Source organism: Dipodomys spectabilis, unplaced genomic scaffold, assembly GCF_019054845.1.
Source record: "Dipodomys spectabilis isolate Male_0828 unplaced genomic scaffold, ASM1905484v1 ptg000117l, whole genome shotgun sequence".
Classification (NCBI taxonomy): Eukaryota; Metazoa; Chordata; class Mammalia; order Rodentia; family Heteromyidae; genus Dipodomys; species Dipodomys spectabilis.
Window position 1 is genome coordinate 881,959 of NW_024870794.1, and position 5,634 is coordinate 887,592.

General features: G+C 31.7%; 1 pseudogene; it reads right to left on the bottom strand.

Annotated features, from left to right (window-relative positions):
* Positions 1-4,758: 4,758 nt before the first annotated feature.
* Positions 4,759-4,858, bottom strand: LOC122115141 (annotated as a pseudogene).
* Positions 4,859-5,634: the final 776 nt, after the last annotated feature.

A 5,634-nucleotide genomic window follows, 5' to 3' on the forward strand; every position in this document is an offset into this window, starting at 1 on the left:
AAAAACAAAAAGAAAGGAAATAGGTAACTGTAATATGAAAATTCCAAGTTCATAATCAATTTATACCTCCCTGGTGAAAGGAACTGCTAAACTATAACATTCCTGATTTCTAGCTCAAAATTGTAGAAATCATATTCTATCCCATGACAACACTGCACTACCTTGGGACCCAATCTCTCTTTAACACAGTCATACTGAAGGAATGACCTCCCCAATTCCTGATGGAAACAGACTGCAGGTCTTATGGACCAATCATTTCCACATTGTAGCTCACCTAAGATGTTTACTATTAGAGGTATTTTGATTGCTTTTCATACCCAACATTTTGAGAGAAATGTACTACTTTAAAATGCTATTAACAAGCAAGACTGATATAAAAATCACCTTTGACCTCAGATAAATATTTTTCCAAAATGCAGTCTCACCTATCATTAATGGTAGGAACGAGAGGTTAAAAATAATAGACACCAAGACCTATGCATGAATTAAAGATTCTCCAAGTTGTGAATACAATTGGTTTAAAAAGACATCAATACTACTGCATATTTTTCAAAATTTATTGTGATACTGAAGATTCAGTCATAAAATATTAACACTTGAAAATAACTCATTTTCTTGGGAGTAGGACACAAAACACAAGATTAATCCTAATCATTTTCAAATACATTTATTTTTTCCACAAATTCATTCTTATAAAGATTCTAAAACTAACTGAAGTACAGATATACAAAGAAAATAATTTAACTGCATCATCTACATTAAAAAAACTTGCTAGAAAACAAAGTTATACTAATAATTAGCTTACCAAATTTACTTATACTCTTTTATTCTATTTCATTTACTTTCATAAAAACTGGGTTTTCATAAAATGATGCATAAAAAACCCTATATACCCACTTACATCTTCAGATGTTAATAATATTTATTTCAGAAATGTATTTAGCACCATAGTCAAAGAAGTGAAATAATACTAAAATATTCAAAGGCTTTTCAGAAATTGCAAGACTCGCTCTGGGTTGATATTTATATTGGAAAAAATATTCAAAAATCCTTATTTGTTAAAGTTATGAGAGTTACTCACAAAAAAGGGCCATTAGTGAAGATCCCACTGCATGTACAAAACAACTTCAAATGCATCCACAATCTGGAGGTGACACAGGCTTTTTGTTTGTTTTTGAAAGGTATATCTAACAAGCATATCCACAATACTGATTTTCATTCAATATGATGGGATATTCAAACTTAATAAATACAGGGTAGATTATCTTAGTGAGATTAGATATGATGTTACAAAGAAAGTTATTTTCAACAGAAATCCGGATAGAATTTATCCACCTTGTGTTTCACAGGAATAACCAGAGAGTAATACCTGTTTGGTCAAGTAGGTCAAACTCACTCCATGATTATATCTTAAAAGTATAACCAATTTAAGAGGTCAAATACATATTTTGTACTGACAGTCATCTTACAGCAATAACTTACTACCTAATTATATCTGCATCTTCTTACCTAACATATAATCAGAGCTGAAATTGGTCTCTTTAATCTAACTTAATGTTGTATATGCTTTGATTATAATGATGTTATTATTTGACAAATAAAATGTACAGAAGAGTGGCTCCATAGAAATGACATGACAGAACACTGATAAATAAAAACATTGCAACACAGTTAGCTCTTTTCAGCCTCACCATGTCCACATTGGCAAGCAACATTGCAACAGCACACTCACACATATACACATACACACATGTGTGCACATGTACACACATATATATGCATGCTAAATTCAGGGTTTAGTACAAAAAGTACAAATAAAATATTAGTGATTTGGACAAACGTTAATTTGCCTTATTACAAAAGAATACACAATCCAGTCATCATGGGTGTTACATTTTACTTGCCTCGCCACATGTGACCACTTAATTTATTTTAATTAATTAATTCATTCATTTGTTTTGTGCTAATACTAGCCTTGAATTCAGGGCCTGTTTCTGTCCCAGAATTTGTTGTTTTTTTGTTTTAGTTTTCTCAAGCCTAGAATTTTACTGCTTGTCGCACAGCTCCATTTCTAGCTTTTGCTGGTTACTTTCAAATCAGAATCTATTGGAATTTTTTTTGCTTGGTCTGGTTTCAAACCACAATCCTCAGATTTCATCTTTCTGATTAGCTAGGATAAACACATGAGCCACCAGTGTGGCTTCTAGATTTTCCTCTATAGCTATCTAATGCACATACTTAGATAGTAATTTAAAACTTAGAGTATAGAAGCAAGTTGTACAGTGATGATATTGTCCTGTCAGAAATTTAAGCTAGTAAATTTCTTCTTAAAACCATGAACAAAAATACCATGATATAATATAAGAAAACTCACTATTGAACATATGAGCTTTAAGAGTTTTCTAATAGATCCATTATTTGTTACCCAACATTAGAAAAAAACTGTATAATACAGTAGTAAAAAAAAGTCTTTTGTAGGAATACTTAATTACCTTATTTTTAAAGACACCTGTTTTCATCTAAAAAATAGGCCTGTCTATTGTCTTCATGTGATTTTGATGGTTGAAGGTGCTTAATGAGAAGTCAAAGTGTATTACTAATCCTTTGCTATCAATTAAATCACCTTTTCTTCTTGGAACATACAATTATTAAAGCAATAGTTCATAATCAGCAAGCAATATTTCAGATTCACACTACCAGTGCAAGTGGATCACCAGTAATTAATCCTTGATACCATTTTCCACAAAGTTTTGTTCCAGATACAATCAATCTGCCTTCTCTAGCTGCTTTCCTAGACTGGACCTATTCCTTCACTATACAAGAAAAGTGATATTCAACTGATTTCAGTCAGTTCTGTTACTAGAATTATCAGGGATTTAGATTCTTGTCTGTAATTTGGTCAAAGCTATGTCTCTTTATGTAGGCTATTAAAAATGTATTTACTAATTTCAAATAAATACATAAATTCTATTTCCATCTCTTTTAAAAAATAAAATTGTTTGATCTACAAATTGATCCGAGGCATGGATTTTGTGGCTAGCTAGGTCATTGCACATCTGTCTCTTTCTTCCTCTCTCCCTTTCATGGTTCTCATAGATAATATGACTGCTCCATAATTATCCTAATTTATTTTGCTTTTATATTTTTGGTTGCATCATTTCACTTTTTGCGCTGCCATTTCCTAAATCATTTACATAGAAGGCATTATTTCATATTTTCTCGTTCCTAGAATAAGCTGCACATGAAGACACCACTGGTCCTCATTTTCAGTCTGTACCTTTCTATATGGAGGAAAACCTTTCCTCTGCTCTCTATCAATTCTCTACTCTAGAGTTAGAATAATTTCGAATAGTAAAAATGGAAAAAGAGAAAAAAAATCATGGTGAAATAACAGATGTAGAATATTCACTGGATTTTTCTGAGCAGTTCAACCAACGTGAACTATTGGGGAATATATGTGCACCTGATTCCCACTGGTACTCAATGTCTCTGCTTAGGCAATTCTGATGAAGACAAGGCACAAGATGAAAAAGTGAGGAATGATATCATTCGCAGAAAAAATGGAGAAGTATTCAAGCAAATTATTCTATGGGCTGCTGAAAATAATCAGCTTACTACAGTACAGAGACTACTTTCCAAAAAGGCCACTCATGTGAATACTAGGAATGATGATGAATATACCTCTCTTCATCGGGAATCCTACAGTGGACACTTAGATATTATCCATGAGTTGGTGGCTCAAGGCAGATATTCATGCAATAACTGTGAATTGCTGGACATCCCTACACAGTGCTTATATGTGGAATAATACCAGACTGGATTCTTTCTTAGTTCATCATGATGCATATCGCAATACCCAAACTAAAGTCCTCTTGACCCCCTTGCATCTTGCTGTTTGGAATAGAAATAGCAAAAATATGCTGGATCTCCTACTATTTAATATTATCAAAATATCAAACCAGGTCTGAAGAACTTTGAAGAAACTGCATTTGATATTGCCAAAAGGATAAATATGTATCACTACGTTTTTGGAGTTGTGGAAAGCTGTAAAAATTGTTCTCCTAAGTCATAATGGTTTGGTTACGTTTCTTAAATTTCAAAAATGCCAATCCATCCTTGTGTCCGTACAAAATATTTTCACCATACAAACAGCAGCAATATCTTACTTTAAAAATTCATGGACTCCATGGTATTCTTCAAGTGAATTGCCTGACTTTGATGTCAAAATGTATTCAAGATTTGTTTGTATACATCTATAATGATTTCTGCAGAGTTTGTGGTTTTTAAATCAGAAATCATTTTAACTTATCTGTTGAAATGAGTAATACAGAAACTGAAGATATTTCTGGTTTTTGTCTGAAAAAAGTATATTTTAATCTAATCTGTTTTTTGTTTGTATAATATACATAATCTATTTCATTCTCTCCTAGATATAATAGTTTGAATTCTACATTGTTTTATAATATATAGGTTCATTTTTAAATGTGTTATTTCAGATAGCATTCCATATAGAAACAGTTTAACATTCCTTTTTTTCCTAGGTCCTTATAGTATGTTATTTCTTTGGAATAAAATGACGATGTTATCTAATTTCAAACGTTTTGTAAAGATTATGCTATGTAAAGGCCTTTCTAAGGTGAGGATTTAATACACTGATGTCAAACTAACTTTTAGTTCAATTAATTACATGTATTGTTACATTTTTATTTTTGTAATCATTTTTAATAACTGTTTTTCATTTCTTGCATCTGAAGAATGAAAAATATGGCATACTTCACAAATTTTCATATCATCCTTGTACAAGTGCCATGTTAATTTCTATATTGTTGTAATTTGGGTAAACGTGCTGCTGAAGCATGTCATATCCTGTAAATTTACATAGTTAATGATGCAGTCTTTATAAAGGCATATATCCTTGGTTGACTGTTTGTAACCAGGAAAACTTATTGTTCCCAAAATGCTATTGATCTTAATTCTCTAAAATTCTGTGTATATTGGAAAACTTACATTGTTTGGTCAATTGCTCACATTTGCAATTTTTTTTTGTCAATGACTATTTTAAGTCTTTTTCAATTAAATTTGATCATAGTTTGAAGCCTTTATAGCTAGATCCAAAGGTGATGGCTTTTCAAGTACTTATTTATCAACTGAGTTAGCTTTGTGGAGCTAATGGATTCAAAATAAGCCTTGCTTAAGAGCTACTTCTAAACTTCTGCAGCTTAAAATTTCATAAATGAGGTCTTACTGGCACAAATGTCTACCTGACCCTTCACTCTTCTTCCATGTAGCAACAGACCAACCAGAATATCTTACCCTGACAGCATAGATTTCCTTTTTGGAACAAAACTAATCTTAGTTAAGAGGGATTATAGAGAAATGAACAGTTAAGACAGAATCGTTTAGACTAGAAGGTATTTTATCAAAATATAATTGTTTGTTATACCTAACATTTTAAAAGTAGCTAAAGACAAGAAAGTGAAAATAAATTCATATGCATGATTACCTAATGTCCTGGCCAGGATACCATCCAACCAGGCAGGAATTTACACTACTGCCTTTCTTTCACCAAATATTTTCATAGGTACAAGAGAAGTCTATATGTTTCTCCTTGATATTAGGCCTTAAATTGGTAAT